This window comes from Dermacentor silvarum, chromosome 1 (assembly GCF_013339745.2).
Source record: "Dermacentor silvarum isolate Dsil-2018 chromosome 1, BIME_Dsil_1.4, whole genome shotgun sequence".
NCBI classification, from domain to species: Eukaryota; Metazoa; Arthropoda; class Arachnida; order Ixodida; family Ixodidae; genus Dermacentor; species Dermacentor silvarum.
The window spans coordinates 390,720,532-390,739,548 of NC_051154.1; the positions used below are offsets into that span (position 1 = coordinate 390,720,532).

General features: G+C 48.6%; 1 pseudogene; it reads right to left on the bottom strand.

The window, feature by feature from the left end:
- Positions 1-37: 37 nt before the first annotated feature.
- Positions 38-17,786, bottom strand: LOC125943778 (histone lysine demethylase PHF8-like; annotated as a pseudogene).
- Between the last annotated feature and the right edge of the window lie 1,231 nt (positions 17,787-19,017).

Sequence of the window (19,017 nt, forward strand, 5' to 3'; positions counted from 1 at the left end):
AAGAATTGATACAGTGACTGCCATAGCTCGTTGGCGGTCACAGAGCTGCTGTGCCTCGGTAGTGCCCAGGTCTGGATCGAGGTCTGTTGCCATTCCGTTTTGAGCGAAGCAAGGGCCTGGGGCCAGAATGCAGCGGGCAGTCCAAGAGTAAGTCTTTGAGGTCCGTCAGGGTGTTGCAGGTTCTGCAGTCACCCACATGTGAACGTGCCAGGCCACGTGGGTCTTCCTTTCTGCGAAAGCGCTGCACGATGAAGGGAGTAAGGAGGCTGCTAGTCTGTACCTGCCGGAGTAGAACCTGCAGCCGGCGAGTAACAGCCTGGGAGGGAAAGAGAGGAATGTCCATGGGATTGGATCTAGTGAGGAGATAGCTGCTTGTGAAAGACAAAATGGGAACATCTGATATTTTATACTGTGCAATAGCTGTGAAGCACTTGACAAGATAAAAATTTCAACAGGCATCCTTGTTGCTCTGCACATTTTAAAACGGGATGATAAATGATTTGCTGTCAACTTTCTGTCGCGCATAAACCAGAGATGTGAAATGTACTTCGCAGCCACTCTGTGAAAGTGAGCCCAGCTTTAACTTGTGGCTTGTATTCAAAGTGACACTTCGGGCATTTCTGACAGTGCCTTGACCAAAGCCTTTCGGCTAGGCAGAACAGCCACAGCCGGAGCAAACAACTTGTTGACAGTTGTGACTAGTTCTGTCAGGGCAGCGCAGGGAAGGCGGCGACTGCTTGCAAAGTTCACCAGCATGCTGATCGCTTCAGCAGCGGTTGTCGTGGAATATGACAGTGTGTCCAATGCAAATTTTGCCTCGCCTCTCGACAGCAGATCCTCTCCAGGAGAGACAGGCATGTCATCATCTTCACTGTCAATGCTTGAACTACTACCTCCAGCAGCGATCAACCTATTCTTGAGACGGTATGATTGGAGCAAACCAACAGGAGGTATGATGCTGCTGATCGAGGCATTTGAAATGTATTTGTCATCGGAGTCGCTGTCACTCCAGAGCTGCTCCTCTACCCATGGGCGTATGTAGTCATAATAAAAAGCTTCCCTGCGTTTTGCCCACGGCAGCAAACCACGTGACACTACATAGCTACTATCTGAAGCATATGAGACATCAGCATCGGATGGAGCGCCCTTTCGCTTCCTTTGTTTTGGCTTTGACTGTGGACGTCCCTTGGCTGCCGTCGTCTTCTGTTTCCCAGTGCTGTTAGAAGCCGCAGTTTGGCCTGCAGAACCGAGTATTTCAAGGACGACCCGCTCGTTTAGCTCCTTGTGCTGCGGTGCTGGACTTTTCTCCACCACTCAATACATTGCCCATAGTGCGCTTAGCAGGTGGGCCTTGTTCTTCCAGCTGTTGAGGCCCTGACATGGTAGTGTCGAGGGCAGGTGCAGGGCCACGCTTGTTGCCCTTGGCCAGCTTCGTTTAATTCTAGACTGTCACATTAGATGCATCGACACTCTTGCCAGCATTGGCAGTCACACCAGGCTGCTTGGAGCGTGCTGATGATTTTGTCTTTGGCTGCAAAATGTTCTCCTCTCCAGTATTCGATGTATCAGCTGCACCTCTTTCAGCCGGCAGTAGCACAACAGCGCAGGTTGAAAATTGGTCTCCAGTCCAGGCTGTGAAGGTGGTCGAACTGCAAAACTATGAACGACAACTACAACGATTTCCCATTGCGACGTACCCTGCAGATTATGTCAGCTGTACTGTTTGAGAGATCAACTCTCTAAATGATGGTTGTGTAAAATAACGTAGTACGGTTGACTTGGAAAATGCATCACCCTGGAGTTGTCGGCTCCGATAAAAGGCGAATTGTGCGGTTTGCTCACGGACTGAAAACCCGTATCTCATGCTATATGAAATGCCTATTCAGAAGCACATCTTTGTTATTATAGTAACATTGCGATGTAGCCGGCAATAGCAGAACAATTTGTGTTTTACATTGAATGTTTCAAACATTATTAATTTATACGTTGCCTTCATTCATGGGTAGTGTCTTTACTTGCTTGGCGGATACGGAACAGCTTAACATATGGCCAAAGCAAATGTTTCTGCGTAACGTAGACAGTGGTGATAGGGGAGATCTAATTATCTACATAATGTGGCTGATGCGGTCGCTGGTACGCCCGAGATGAAGAAGCCTTGTCCCAGTGGCTGGAGCCTCAGGATCATCCAAGAATTGATACAGTGACTGCCATAGCTCGTTGGCGGTCACAGCGCTGCTGTGCCTCGGTAGTGCACAGGTCTGGATCGAGGTCTGTTGCCATTCCGTTTTGAGCGAAGCAAGGGCCTGGGGCCAGAATGCAGTGGGCAGTCCAAGATTAAGTCTTCGAGGTCCGTCCGGGTGTTGCAGGTTCTGCAGTCACCCGCATGTGAACGTGCCATGCCACGTGGGTCTTTATTCTGCGAAAACGCTGCACGATGAAGGGAGTAAGGAGGCTGCTAGTCTGTACCTGCTGGAGTAGAACCTGCAGCCGGCGAGTAGCAGCCTGGGAGGGTATTATGGATGGGAGCCGGCGGATGGGAGCCGGCGAGTAGCAGCCTTTGGATGGGTATTATGGATGGGATTGGATGATATTATTCAGAATTTGCATATTACGTGCTAGCGTGCAGAGCTATACGAATCGCGAACAATACCATTGTCAGGCTGCTAAATTTAGAGAAACAATCATAATTTCATCACACGCTGTGCACCGCTTTCAAATTGTCGCTTCCAATTTCTTTGTTTACCTGTTGTAAGCGAGCATGCATAAGTGCAAGTCGCATTACGGGCGAGTCCAGGCTTGTTATGAAAAACCTAATTCCAAGAAAACTTCATTTGCAGAGCCGTGGTCATGCTTTAGACTAAGCCATCACATCAAGGTTTCCACTTCTAAGCATTCCCATGCTGTCACAGTGTCCGTTAAAAAAAGCTTGCACTGACAGCGCTGCCACATTTTGCTAAAGCAGTAATGTAAAAAAATTGTAGAACAAAAACAATTTAACAAGGAGTTTGCTTTCAATCGTGCTGTAAAGGCGTCACCAGCTTCAGAAATACATCCAGTATAGAGGTGGGCAAAGTTTTCACAGCTACGTCATCTAAGAAAATGCTCGACATGCAAAGCCGCCAAGTGACACCAGTCCGCATTTTCTCCTAGGCGACACGGATGGTTTTTGTTGGAACACTAGGCTATCACCTGTTTACAAAATGGCATATACAAAGCCTGTGCGTTGCTTTTTATCACGACATTCAAAAAAGTATGGTATCTGACGCCGACTGACCTCTTTCGAGACACTTTGAAATGGTCACGCTTATTTGAACGGGCTAAAAACGAACAGTCTAAAACTGTTCGTCACGAACGTGACGAACAGTCTAAAAATGTGACAAAATGGAGATTTTACTGAAATATATATCAGTCGTGCTGTACGCATATATCTGTGAATATATATATATATATATATATATATATATATATATTTAGTATGGTATATCTATGTATGCACATCAAATACTCTATGCATAGCGTAATGTGCCTCATGAAATGCATGTGCTTTACGCCATGAAGCCCTGAGGCAATTCGTCTAATTAAAATGTTGATTAGAAGAGGTAAGCGGCTGGTGGGGGGTGCGAAGTGATATTGTCCGTCAGTGGGGCATGACGAAAAAGTGAGGTATGGCTGAAGAAAACAACATGTACACTTGAAGACAACTATCCGCCGGTTTGTAAATGAAACCGCGAAGCTCCTGATGGCTGCCGTAGGTAAACACAAACACAAAAATATGCATACACACAAGCACACATGCAGAGCGTCTCTTTCTCTGTAGATCATCATGTGGATCATGACAATCTTGCCCACACGCTGCTTTGGAGTGGCAAATCCTTTCTTCGGCTTTTTCAACCTGAAGGCATGTGGAGGCAGGGAGGGCTTTTTGCTGGCCACTGAGGATGTGGACGGGCCGGCTTCAGACTCCTCCATGTCATTTTCTTTACCTTCAGGCGCCTTTTGCGCCTTCTTGCGGTGATTGGTTCGTTTGAGAGGAGGCTTGTTAGCAAGCTTGGACGCCGTGTCCTCGATGGTGCGCTACACAGACTTTTGTGTTCCCTCTCGTGTGGCGCGTAGTGGTTTAGGGCAGTTTGGATCAAGCTTGGCTTTGGGATTCCATGCCTCGTCTCGCTCATCGCCCCCGAGGTTTGAACACGCGAAGCGCCGTCGTCCGAGGCTTCCAGTCCAGGGTAAACATAGTCGTCGTCCGCGTGGCACTCCTTGAGGAGAAACTCCTCGAGGTATTCTTCCTCGCCGTACCGCATCCGGGAGGCGGCAGAGCCAAAGGGAGTGGGCCGCTTGAGCGTGGGCGTCGGGCCAATCCTTCCGCGCGGTCCGGCCAACCCCTGTGTCAAGCCCGTGCTCAACGGACCTACCTCTAGAAGCTCCTATGCTGTGGGGTCAATGAGTCCACCCCCTTCGCATTGCCCAAAGGTGAACGCACTCTTCTGCATGGACAGCATGCCCTGGATCCTGTGCAACATCGACAACGATGCTCGGCCACCACCCAACTCTTATTCAAGATTAACTCGTGTGCTCTCATTGTCAACGGCAATGCTGGACCCCAGCAGCAAGTCATCGATGGTTCCATTGTTCGGGACGTCAGCAGTGTCCTCTTCACTGGCCGCCGTCTAGGGAACCACAGATCTGCTGGGCAGCCTTGTTGTGCTGGTAGCCTTGTTGTTTGCTGTAGCTGCTTTCTCCACCTTGCGCTTCCTATTATTGAAATAAAATCGAAGCTTGACAGAACGTTACTTGCTGTCCTGGGACTCCATCACAGGTCACGTGGTTCCAGCCGCGCCTGCTGCAACCTCCCCCCCCCCGCGAAGTTGCCTATGGAGGCGTTGATGCTGAACTTGGAGATGGGCGGCAGAGCTGGTGTTGCGTGAATAGCCACGGCTCGCTCGTAGGAGCGGCGTGGCCGCGGTGGCGGGTTCTCGTCAACCACCAGGCCGTCATCGTCCGAATCGTTGAAGTAATACACCGACTCCTTGTGTAGCGGCTTCGCAGGTGGCAGTGCCGGGGCTGGTTTCTCTTCTTTCACTATTTTTGCCTTTTGTGTGGCTGCCTTGGCCTTGAGACCATCGGTGACTTTTCCCTTTGCTTTGCCCTTGGTCTTGATAGGCAGGTTCACCTTGCTGTTGATGCCCTGCTGGGAAGCCCCACCGCCCCTAACCGGCGTCACATTTTCCTCTACTGCAGCGGCAGCAACCACCACTGTCTTGGCGACCTTTGCGGGTCCCTACTTGCCCTTCTTGGTTTCTTTCTCAGCCTTAACCTTGCCATTCAGCTTGTTCTCTGCTGTTCCGACTTCCTTGGCCATATCCTTAAGGAGCTTCGGAACATTGCTCCCACTTGAAATTGCATCGAATTTAGAGTTAGGCTCTTGCGTCCAGTTTTTAAGTGCGGTCATCAAGGCCTTCGCTCCAACAATCGGGAAGCTCGGGTTCTTGAACTCGGATGCTATTCTGCTTCTCCGCTGTTCGATGACGTACGATGCGGCGAACCAGTGGGTCGTCTCGAATGAGGGGTAACTTGTACTTATTTGAAGCAGGGCCAGTGTTTTGTACACGTCTTTTTACGCATTTTTGCGCCTAAAGGGCTGCGGTGAATTGTTTGGGAAGTGGGGTAGGTGAAAAGGCAAGGGAGACAGTGGTGATAGGGGAGACCTAATTATCTACATCATGTGGCGTGATGCGGTCGCTGGTACGCCCGAGATGAAGAAGCCTGGTCCCAGTGGCTGGAGCCTCAGGATCATCCAAGAATTGATACAGTGACTGCCATTGCTCGTTGGCAGTCACAGCGCTGCTGTGCCTCGGTAGTGCCCAGGTCTGGATCGAGGTCTGTTGCCATTCCGTTTTGAGCGAAGCAAGGGCCTGGGGCCAGAATGCAGTGGGCAGTCCAAGAGTAAGACTTTGAGGTTCGTCCGGGTGTTGCAGGTTCTGCAGTCACGCACATGTGAACGTGCCAGGCCCCGTGGGTCTTCCTTTCTGCGAAAACGCTGCACGATGAAGGGAGTAAGGAGGCTGCTAGTCTGTACCTGCCGGAGTAGAACCTGCAGCCGGCGAGTAGCAGCCTGGGAGGGAAAGAGAGGAATGTCCATGGGATTGGATCTAGTGAGGAGATAGCTGCTTGTGAAAGACAAAATGGGAACATCTGATATTTTATACTGTGCAATAGCTGTGAAGCACTTGACAAGATAAAAATTTCAACAGGCATCCTTGTTGCTCTGCACATTTTAAAACGGGATGATAAATGATTTGCTGTCAACTTTCTGTCGCGCATAAACCAGAGATGTGAAATGTACTTCGCAGCCACTCTGTGAAAGTGAGCCCAGCTTTAACTTGTGGCTAGTATTCAAAGTGACACTTCGGGCATTTCTGACAGTGCCTTCACCAAAGCCTTTCGGCTAGGCAGAACAGCCACAGCCGGAGCAAACAACTTGTTGACAGTTGTGACTAGTTCTGTCAGGGCAGCGTAGGGAAGGCGGCGACTGCTTGCAAAGTTCACCAGCATGCTGATCGCTTCAGCAGCGGTTGTCGTGGAATATGACAGTGTGTCCAATGCAAATTTTGCCTCGCCTCTCGACAGGAGATCCTCTCCAGGAGAGACAGGCATGTCATCATCTTCACTGTCAATGCTTGAACTACTACCTCCAGCAGCGATCAACCTATTCTTGAGACGGTATGATCGGAGCAAACCAACAGGAGGTATGATGCTGCTGATCGAGGCATTTGAAATGTATTTGTCATCGGAGTCGCTGTCACTCCAGAGCTGCTCCTCTACCCATGGGCGTATGTAGTCATAATAAAAAGCTTCCCTGCGTTTTGCCCACGGCAGCAAACCACGTGACACTACATAGCTACTATCTGAAGCATATGAGACATCATCAGCTTCGGATGGAGCGCCCTTTCACTTCCTTTATTTTGGCTTTGACTGTGGACGCCCCTTGGCTGCCGTCGTCTTCTGTTTCCCAGTGCTGTTAGAAGCCGCAGTTTGGCCTGCAGAACCGAGTATTTGAAGGACGACCCGCTCGTTTAGCTCCTTGTGCTGCGGTGCTGGACTTTTCTCCACCACTCAATACATTGCCCATAGTGCGCTTAGCAGGTGGGCCTTGTTCTTCCAGCTGTTGAGGCCCTGACATGGTAGTGTCGAGGGCAGGTGCAGGGCCTCGCTTGTTGCCCTTGGCCAGCTTCGTTTAATTCTAGACTGTCACATTAGATGCATCGACACTCTTGCCAGCATTGGCAGTCACACCAGGCTGCTTGGAGCGTGCTGATGATTTTGTCTTTGGCTGCAAAATGTTCTCCTCTCCAGTATTCGATGCATCAGCTGCACCTCTTTCAGCCGGCAGTAGCACAACAGCGCAGGTTGAAAATTGGTCTCCAGTCCAGGCTGTGAAGGTGGTCGAACTGCAAAACTATAAACGACAACTACAACGATTTCCCATTGCGACGTACCCTGCAAATTATGTCAGCTGTACTGTTTGAGAGATCAACTCTCTAAATGATGGTTGTGTAAAATAACGTAGTACGGTTGACTTGGAAAATGCATCACCCTGGAGTTGTCGGCTCCGATAAAAGGCGAATTGTGCGGTTTGCTCACGGACTGAAAACCCGTATCTCATGCTATATGAAATGCCTATTCAGAAGCACATCTTTGTTATTATAGTAACATTGCGATGTAGCCGGCAATAGCAGAACAATTTGTGTTTTACATTGAATGTTTCAAACATTATTAATTTATACGTTGCCTTCATTCATGGGTAGTGTCTTTACTTGCTTGGCGGATACGGAACAGCTTAACATATGGCCAAAGCAAATGTTTCTGCGTAACGTAGACAGTGGTGATAGGGGAGATCTAATTATCTACATAATGTGGCTGATGCGGTCGCTGGTACGCCCGAGATGAAGAAGCCTGGTCCCAGTGGCTGGAGCCTCAGGATCACCCAAGAATTGATACAGTGACTGCCATAGCTCGTTGGCGGTCACAGAGCTGCTGTGCCTCGGTAGTGCACAGGTCTGGATCGAGGTCTGTTGCCATTCCGTTTTGAGCGAAGCAAGGGCCTGGGGCCAGAATGCAGCGGGCAGTCCAAGATTAAGTCTTCGAGGTCCGTCCGGGTGTTGCAGGTTCTGCAGTCACCCGCATGTGAACGTGCCATGCCACGTGGGTCTTTATTCTGCGAAAACGCTGCACGATGAAGGGAGTAAGGAGGCTGCTAGTCTGTACCTGCTGGAGTAGAACCTGCAGCCGGCGAGTAGCAGCCTGGGAGGGTATTATGGATGGGAGCCGTCGGATGGGAGCCGGCGAGTAGCAGCCTTTGGATGGGTATTATGGATGGGATTGGATGATATTATTCAGAATTTGCATATTACGTGCTAGCGTGCAGAGCTATACGAATCGCGAACAATACCATTGTCAGGCTGCTAAATTTAGAGAAACAATCATAATGTCATCACACGCTGTGCACCGCTTTCAAATTGTCGCTTCCAATTTCTTTGTTTACCTGTTGTAAGCGAGCATGCATAAGTGCAAGTCGCATTACGGGCGAGTCCAGGCTTGTTATGAAAAACCTAATTCCAAGAAAACTTCATTTGAAGAAGAAAACTTTACGAATTTAACGTAATGCCTTTCGGCCTGTGTAATGCTCCCGCCACATTTTAGCGGATGATTGACACTGTACTACGGGGCCTAAAGTGGAAGACTTGCTTATGTTACCTTGATGACATCGTCATATTTTCGTCGACCTTCCATCAGCACTTCCAGCGCTTCGACGAAGTCTTGACATGCCTCTCAGCTGCTGGCCTTCAGCTGAATACAAAAAAGTACCACTTCGCATGCAAATCCATTAAAATACTCGGACACCTTGTCAGCAAGGACGGCATCCGACTTGACCCCGATAAGATTACCGCTGTCCTGCGCTTCCCCAGGCGTCAACGCACCAGACTTGCGTAGCTTTCTTGGCCTAGCTTCGTATTTCCGGCGCTTCATACGTAACTTTGCCACCATTGCGGTGCCGCTCCATCAATTACTTCCTTCTGGAGCTCCCTACGTATGGTCGGACGACCATACGTAGGGACCATACGATGCCAAACTGTTGTTGACGCCCTCAAGCGTGCCCTCACGTCCGAACCTGTGCTTTGTCATTTCGACAACACCGCACCCACTCTTCTACATACTGACGCCAGCGGCCATGGTATTGGCGCTGTTCTTCTGCAACGTCAGCACACTTCCGAAGAACGTGTGGCCGCATATGCAAGTCGCACGCTAACACCTACAGAAAACAATTATACGATTACCGAGCAAGAGTGTCTTGCCGTTGTTTGGCCCGTCCAAAAATTCCGGCCTTATCGGCACGGGCGCCACTGTACGGTCGTTACTGATCACCACGCCTTGTGCTGGTTGGCGCCGCAAAAAAATTTAACGGCCCGTATCGGCCGTTGGATACTTCGTTTACAAGAATACGACTTCGACGTCACCTACAAGTCTTGAAAGAAACACCAGGATGCCGATGCTCTCTCTCGTTGTCCCCTACCACCGTCTTCAAAAACTGCCTGCTTACCACCTTCCATGAGCAACCCACCGGACGTGTCTCCTGCATTTCCTTCACTCGCAGCTCTCGACCGGCTCCCACCTAGCCATTCTACTGCGTTTGCAACTTGACAACGTAGTGACCCTTACTGCCACTCCGTTATGGAACGTATTCGGGGATCCTCTCGCACACCTAACGCTCGACTCCGTCGGCAGTTGAAAAACTTCAAGATCGAAAATTCGGTGCTATACCGGTACGTGTTTCATCCCGAAAGACACCGTTGGGTTCCTGTAGTTCCCCGATCACTTCGGACCCATATACTGGAGACCTTTCATGACGATCTCACTGCCGGTCACTTTGCTTTCCATAAAACCTATGCGCGAATGCGCAGCCGCTTCTCTTGGCCTGGACTTGCAACAAGCGTAGCAATATACGTGGCTTGCTGTTCGATCTGCCAACACCGCAAACGACTGACCTCACCTCCGGCTGGACTGCTACAACCTGTCCCGTGTCCTGAAGCTCCTTTCGCAGTCGTTGGTATCGACCTGTATGGACCACTACCCTTATCGGCTGGCGGTAAACGATGGATTGTCACTGCTGTAGGCCACTTGACACGGTACGCTGAAACAGCCGCACTACCTTCCGGTTCCGCAGCGGAGGGTGCATCCTTTTTCTTGGAAGCCATCTTTTTACGACTCGGAGCCCCACGTATCCTCTTGAGTGACCGCGGCGGGACCTTTCTATCTAAACTTCTCGACGATGTTCTCCGTGCGTTCAATACTATCCATAAAACGACTTGACCCTCAAACTAATGGCCTCAAAGAGCGCTTTCATCGTACGCTGTCTGACATGATTTCAATGTACATCAACCCTGACCACACCAATTCGGATGTCATTCTCCCATTCGTCACCTTCGCTTGCAACACGGCCGTCCAACGCACAACGGGGTACTCGCCCTTTTTCCTTGTGTGTGGTCGTCAACCGATCACTGTCCTCGACGTCACTTTCTTTGACGTCGCCGTGCCCTCGTCCACATCAATATGTGAGCAATTTGTTTCGCGCATTGCCCAGTGTCGCCAACACGCCCGCCTCAACACCGACGCCCGTCAACAAGACCGCAAAACTCGCTATGATGCATCCCACCGTGTTGTTTCCTTCCAGCCTGGAGACGAAGTGTTGTTGTGGACTCCAATTCGCGTACCTGACTTATGCGAGAAATTTCAGCCCCGTTTTGTCGGGACCTACACTGTTCAGGAACAGACTTCGCCAGTTAACTATCGTGTCACGCCCGTTGTTACGCCTTTGGACCGCCGCTGCCGTACTACAGAGATTGTGCATCTTTCACGTTTAAAGCCTTTCATACGGCGTTCGTTGCCATAGCCAGCGGCCAGGTTGGCCGCTTCCATGCGCGGGGGTAATAGTGCGAGCATTATATTACCCCTTCATCTTCTTCATATGTATATACTCATCATCACGGCCAGCGTCATTCTCTTTAGCGTGCGGCCTGCATAAAAAAACCGTCGCGGTTGAACAGCTGTCTCGCAATATATATATATATATATATATATATATATATATATAATATGTACGTATGTATATGTCTCTGTTCCTTTACCTGGCCTGTAATACAGTAGACTTCTGCAGCACCGTTCATCACAACGTTGTTCTCTGGACATGCCGGTTCTTAGCCAAGTAAAGCAGGGTGTCAACCCTACCGGCGGGGCCAGTGCAATGTTGTACATTTCTGCTGCTTGTATTGCAGCTTTGGCTGATTAGTGTCTATGTGTCGTGCTTGTATTACGTTTGTGTTGAGAAAACCTACATTTTTTGCTAGGGGTTCTAGAGCATCGTGGCAGCGTTTCATGTGCAATACATTCGCAATTAGCATTTTTATGGACGAAACAGCCCGACTAGTGCAGTAGACGTTATTCGTGTAATACTGCTCTTAAACTGACTTGCCTGGCGATGGTAGCACTGATAAAGCACTATTATAGCGTGACCATTAACTTGAATGAAGTTACTGCTCAGACTTATACAGCGTGGAGTACGTGTAGTAAATTATGCACGAAATGTTGGTTAAAAATGAACTATTTGCACAAACTTAGCACACGAGTTTCAGGGTAACACAAGAATGGCAGAAAAATGTTCTTGTAATGCTCTAAGTGCTAGAGATGAGCACGGAAGGACGCACCTTACAAGGGTCATGAAGTGCAAAGTACTGCTTTGGATGTAGGTAGTTCATTGGTTGGCATTAGTAGTTCGCACACCAGCGTGCTGTTACTCAGTTTCTGTTACTGAGTAACAGAAAATTATTCCAGGAGTTACCTGTACCTGCTTAAGAACTGGTGTCTACGTAAGAACTCTGGCTCTGCTGTAGCAGAATCATTCGGAACAGTCGCCACTTGCATCAAACTTTCCTCCCCGAGACTAATAAATGTAATGTGCCGTTATCTCTCCATTCGAATAGAAATGAAAGCTCAATAATTTGAATATTGAATTAACGAATGAAGAGTAAAAGACTAGATTAGTATTTAACTTTGTGATGAGTGCCCAAACACAGTTCCACATCAAGGAAAATCGGAACAAATTGTTGACATTTATTTCTTGTAAAGGAGAATACATTAGTAGAAACAAAAGTTTGTTTCAGTTACACCTTAGTAAAGCACAAACTATTTAGCTATTAGTTTGTTGAACTGTCCACAGCTGGGTGTACATTAGCATATAAAATGCAACAGCGCAGAATATCTGATACATTGGGCATCATTACAGGTGAAATACTTCCACATCCCTTGTCATTTGTAACAAGTCGTATTTTGCATTCTGAATGCTCTGTCATTCCTAAAAACAGAACACAAAAGTTACATGTTGAAATTGAATGTTACAATACTGTTATGAAAAGTGGTAACAATTGGGCAGTGACAATGGGCTAGCAAAACTATATTTCATTGTCCCTTCAACTGGGTATGTTTTCTGAACACTTGACGTACTTTGGCAGTGTGCACATTCTCAGTTGCCCGCCTGCCTAAATGGAACAGGCACATGTTAAGGTAGGTTTCTGCTATGCACCGTACAAGGTGGATGTAGTGGTTGTCAAGCGGAATGTTCTCAAACATGTGCACATGAAGTTCTGCAAACAGGTCTTTCGTGTAGAATGCATCAACAACCTGGTGTAAAAGGTCATGCAGCAAGGTTCTGGATGCTAGTTTCTTCATGTGCAGTGCCATTCGGACAAGTGATTCTGATTTCCGATAGATTCACTTTCTGATGGAAATCGCAGCCCTCCCCTGTTCTTCCTTACAATTAATGAATATGATTCTCCTGGCTGTGTAATAAGTAGTGCAGTCGTGCAGTACTCGCTTGTCAGTTTTGAACACAACTTATGTGCTACATAACCTGCCAAGTACGTGACAATCTTACCCGCCACATTCGCGGATGTATTTGGGAGCAATGATGTGTAATCATGCTCACTGCTGATATAGGACTGCTCAATAGTCTCAGCATTTAGAAGCTCCTTTCATTCCACTGATTCATTTAATACTTTCATCGATGAAGCTTTGTAGAACTGCTGCATGATAATATTGCAATGCTGTCCAGGCTCAGACAGTTCCCTGTTGAAAAATTTACAAGCTCATTTTGAACAATAACCTTTTTAAATGCTGCACGAAACTGTTGTGCAGTTTGGTTGTCATTGTGCCCGCCGTGTGCTCGTGTCAGACCAAAGAAGAGTTCAAGGTGATCCTGGCAGATTTTGTCAGCTGGAATGTATTTTAGCAGTGGTTTTTCAACAACAAGAAAGTTGAAAAGGTCATTTAAAGTTTTCATGCGAATGAGAAAATCCAGAAAGCCTGTCTTTCGGCCTGGTTCAATTATTCTTTTTTTACTGGCATTTTCCCTTGAGGAGAACAGGTACTGGGTTGTGCTCTCAAACATGGTCTCAATAACCTTTGCACTCTTTTCATGTAAGGGCTTCATAAAAGCTTTTTGGTGCATGCTTTTTGAATTAAGGGCATCAAAAATGTTGTTAATGTGTAATATAAAATTCTCGGTTGGCTGTGTGTTGGAGGAGCCTTCTGGTTGCAGTTCCCTGCACTCGGCCAGCGCTGTTGTGACAGAAGTACTCATCAATTGTACAGCAAGGCTGACCTTCATGGGTTGCCGTTCCCACTCGATGTAAGCTCTGCGCAACTTGTTGGCCAAGTGCAGGCCTTCTGTCTGCTGCACACTGCAGCTGCTCAGTGTGTTCCTAGCAAACTGCTTTACCGTTCTGATCAATAAAGCACCCCTTATGTGCATGTGCATTTCTGATGAGCTTTAGCATGCGGCGGGGATGAAGAAATGCTGCTACAGGCTGTCGGGTCGTAGGGTGTGCAAATATCGTCTTTAAGTTTCTTAGATTTTGAAAGTTGCGTCCGAGCTCTTTCAGCATGGACATATTGGCTGGGGCACCGTCACACATTGCTGAAACAACCATGGCCCCAGCATTGTGCATGCTTTGGAGGCACTCGTGTACAAGATTAGCCCGTTGTTGCGCATTTATCCCATCCACAAGAAAATAGCGAAGGGCCAACTTCCAGTCTCCGTTAATGGTCACTGCCATTATAAAAGCAGCTTTTGCCTGTGGCAGGGAGTCACTATCGAAACCTGTTCCAATGTCAACAAATTCATCAAAACAGCACCTGTTTCATTGAATTTGCTGACGAATCGACATCTCGTTGACCACTAGGCTACAAATTGTCTGGTTGCCTTTGCTCCTCGTTTCAAAACATTTCAGTTTTAGTGCGTGAAATGCTTTAGATGAAAGCCCTGGCTGCCCATCAACAGTTTCATACCACTTTCGTAGGGTTCTGGGGTGTTTACGGCATGTATAAAAGACCTTTCTTACATATCAGTAGGCTCGGGGGGAGTAAAAGTAAAGTGTCAAGGCAAAAGTTCTCAGCTCAGGTGAGTATACTGCGGGCATGCTTGCAGGACTGTGCTTTCCGACTTGTCGTTGGAGCAAATGCCGCTTTGCTGTTCCTGAGCTATCCGAAACTGTTGCTTGCTCTTTCAGTAGAATATTCTCTTTTGTTAGTCATTTTGCAACTGTGCTTTTTCTTCTCTAGTCGCCACTTAGTCTGCTGGAGTCGTTTGATTCTCCTCCTTGAGTGCACTTTAAGAAATGCAAGCCATGCTGCTCTTGACCTCAAGTACGCCCTTTCTGGTGTGTCCATCTGGAATAGTAAGCGAAGTAATAAATGCAATGCCCGTGATTCACATCCAAGTTTATATAACAAATATTATCAGAATTGGACATGATGAAAGCAAACGTGTTTGCGATACCCAGAGAAAAATTTTAAAACTTGGCTTGCCACTCCTGCTGCATCTCCCATAGTTCCCTTGGAAAGGATACCTTAACAGCCTTCTCAATTTGAACTTCTACCCACTCACATGCTTAAAAACTGGTGGGTTTGTTGACTATTTATTGCAAACAGTTCACATCATGCTGTTTAACTACTGTAAGTAAAAATGTGCAATTATAGAGTCAATGTAGTACAGTGTTACACCCTGCCTAAACATGCACAGCTAAAACTTCTGTTAAGAATGCATGCCATGTATAATTCTTTCATCCTCATTAGCTAATAGGCTAGTTCACATGGCCATTTACGTTTGCTTGTTCCCGTTTTCGTGGATCCTTGGCAGAGGGTGGGTAACGACCCGGTTAGGGAGTTCCTGCGTAAATTTATTATCTATTTAAATAACCAAGTTTTGAAACATCCTGGATCTTGTCCCCTGAGGACGTGTAATGCGGGTCTGGAATTAAGAACAAAGTCTTCCCATTAGTTTCAAGCATCTGGTGTCCGATTAGTCTTCTCTGGTGTCCAACCTTCGAAGCAGCAAGAGGTAAACTGGAAACAGGGGATTCACACTCCTTCCACGAAAGTCGTCGACTTGGTTTCTTTTTCTGCGTGACGGTCATTTTGCCAGGGTCGGGCGAGTGACCTTCGTGCTGGTTCCTGCTTCCACGAAGGGTGACGGTTGTGGTCGCGTTTAAGTGAGCTTCTTTGTCATCGCGTCACAGCGGGTGTCGGGCCGCGTCGCCAGGTAGGCGGCCGCCGATGAAGGGGGTGGCACCGGGTGATACACCCAAAGGATGCGCACTGCCGATTTGGGGCGCTTGTTTGCCCGTCACCGAGGTGTCAGGCACTGTCGCCGTCTGGGCGACGTTGATGAAAGGGGCGGCCTCGATGGAAACAACCAAAGAATGCGCCCTGCCGATTCTGGACGCAACAGACTGCTCCGCCGCCGGAAGATCCGACCTGAGGGCGACAAGTTGTCAGGTTGCCCGAAGCGTCGGTCAGTCGTGACCTCAGAGTTTGTTCTTGAAACGATAGCCAATGGCACACTCGAGCTTGAGGTCGCAGCATTAACTTCTTTGTGGCCTTCTCCCTGGGAACACACCAGCTCACACGACCACAGGGCACAGGAAAGCGCCGTGTTCGCACCGAGAGTCATTGGGTCTAGCGAACAAACCAACACACCTGCCTTATCTAATAAAAACACGAAAGCGGTCATCGAATCACTAAACCTTCGCTGAATCCAACAATTTTGAAATTAGACGAGGATCCACAACCTTCTCGCAACATCCGATACGGAAGAGTCATTCCCAGTCACAAAGCAACCACATGGCGCGCAAGCGCCCGTAATCTGCTTACATCCACCAGGCTTTGCCTAACCCAATAATAAGGACCCCTAAATTTTTGCCGCTATAGAGTTTTTGCTTTGCCCAGGGGGCGCCGTAAAAATGGTGCTAAAAAGCGCCCCTCTGCCCTGGGTTTACAATATGGAACCGCCACTCTAGCTTGTGTTGTGCCACGGCCTGCACTGCATATCAGGCTCCGCCGATTTTTTCAGGGGTGGCACACTGCGTCAAGGCAAGAAATAATGCAATGCCAAGTACGTGTACGTCGTTCAAGAAATAAGCGGCAAAGTTTAAGTGCGGTGTCCATCGCAAGTAAAGCGAGTCGCGTACGAAGTTGAACTTCAGGTAAGGTGTGCCCGCTGCTACACCCTGGCGCAAAAAGACGAGGAAATACTTTCAATAAATGAATTCAAAGCAGTGATAAGCAGACATCACATGTACGGAACTGCTCGAGCGCACGACGATACGCGCCGCGGCGGCAGCGGTCTTTCAGCACGCCGCGAAACGGCGGACGTCATTTAATCATTGTTGACTGCAAGCCGCTAAACAAGTAGTCATGTCTGCGCTAGGACTATCTGTCCCTTGAGTAACTGATAAATGTCTGATGCAATGCATGTGAGGTCGCCGTAACGTACGTGCGAATCGCGCCGTAGCGCGAGCTCGTGCGCTGCTTGTTTCATGTAGATTTTAAGGAGAGGGCTTGAACATCGATGTCCTGTAATCAATACTACCTTGCTGCACTGTCTGAACATGCTGGCTTGAAATCAAGGATGAGCACATTTAACTGTCCATCCTGTGCTGGTCGTAGTGGGGTAGTGAGGTTATCCAGCGTGCCCGACGCTTCGCTGCGTGAGGCCTTAAAGAAAAACGGTAGAATCCTATGTTAGGATTCAGACCTTCTTGCTCCTGGCAGCCCACGACGCTGCTGTAACTAGAGAGACGCTTTTTCGAGGCTGAGCTAGGTCTCTCAGTCGCATCGGCATCGCCAATTTCTTCTACTTGCTGCATTTCGTCCCACAGCATACGGAGCGTCAGTTTTCGTAAAACTAGGCTGTGGCCAGCTCGCAGCGTGGTCTGTGACAAGCGACTAGTCTTTTCGCACTACCAGGCCAGAAAAAAATGCGACTCGACGCAAAACTACGGCTAAAAACCCGATCGCGAATTGGGTATCCACTTGATTCTTGAGAGGAACTGGATCAGTTGAGTCGAAAATCCGAGTTCGATCGGCAACTTTTGCGCCAAACGCATTAAAAAAGCAGGAGTCGATACGAGCGCGTCCGCCTCGCGTCTAGCAAGCGGTGTTCCCAGCGTAGAGTCCAGCACGGCCTCCGCCGTGTGGCTCACGCCTTGGAAGAGCTCTTGCGCCTGCAGCAGAACCGCGTTGTGCTGAGCGTTCTCTTGTACGTCAAGCTGCTCGTCGATGAGCGAGCGGTACTCGTGGCGCACACGGCGCTCCTCGGTGACGTTCGTCGCCGCCTGCGACTTGGAGCCCGTATTCCAGATGGTTAAGAAGCATAGCGACGGTTTCCGCAACGTCATTGGGAAGGTTGACGACTGGTTCGCTGATGGCCAACTGTCCGGTGTGTGTTACAGTAGTCGACGAATCTGCATAAACGGCACACGCGGAGAAACCAGGCTCTCGCTCACCAAGTTAAGCAGGGGTAGATGTGGTGGCTTCGGGGGGTAGACAAACACAGTTGTTTGTGGGGAAATTTACTAGCTTATCCTCATTTTGTCTGAATTCATCCTGTTCACGCTTTCAACGTTCGGCTTCAGCCTCGCGGAGTGTCTGAGTGCTTCATCCTATTCCCGCTTTCGACGTTTAGCTTTGGCCTCACGTTGTCTTAGGTCTTCATCCGCATGCCGTCGTGCACGTTGCAAACTTGCACGGCGTTGCTTTTCAGACATGCTGGTGGTGGTTTTTGCTGCAGCGAGCGTCTGCCTATGTGCTCGTTGTACGGCATTTTTGCGTTCCCTTGCTTCGTCTTCTGGAGCCAACTTCCGGGGTGACCACGTTTCACAGCTGCCCGCTTAGGTAGACGCTTCATTTTCGCGTTCAGTACATGTGGCAACGTAAAGAGTGTCATCCCTAAATTGCAACAATTCCTACCAGGCAATCTTACATCACTGGGCACTCACCAAGGCCTGCAAATTTACTTATCTCGTGAAACCACTACACGCTATACCACGAATACACATGTTGCTACTATCGCCGTGTACTTTTGCTTGCCGAATGCTACTATAACCTTTCTTGGTGCTACTTCCGCTCATTCCAAACACTGACGTGCACTGTCATTGTTAATCCTGCATATCTTGCCTTCAAGAATCATGCTTCAGACAGGTATTAAATAAGTGCATGGGTTATGGTTGCGAAGTAGATTACATATATTTTGAACCACAAGAAACGCATACGTTCCTAGATTCTGCAAGCATTTCGCGCGGGACGGTGACTTCGCTCTGTGCCACGTGCACACTGCGCGCACTATCCAACATTGCGAGCTGAAGCAGGCCTCCCTCGCTACTGCTGGCTTGCTGGCTCCTTGAGATGGCTGAAATAAAAAAAATGTCACAGTTTAGCCCTAAGGGCGAAGCAATGAATGCGATAGCAACACAGCAATGTCATACGAAGTAAGGTGAGCGGCTTTGGTAGCAATATGAATTGTAGTAAACATGAGCTGATTAAGTAAGCAGGTGTGCTGCGGCGTAAGTAGACCGACATGAAGAGAGACTCGATGACCACGAGAAGGCGCGTGTGAAACGGTGGTGTTGA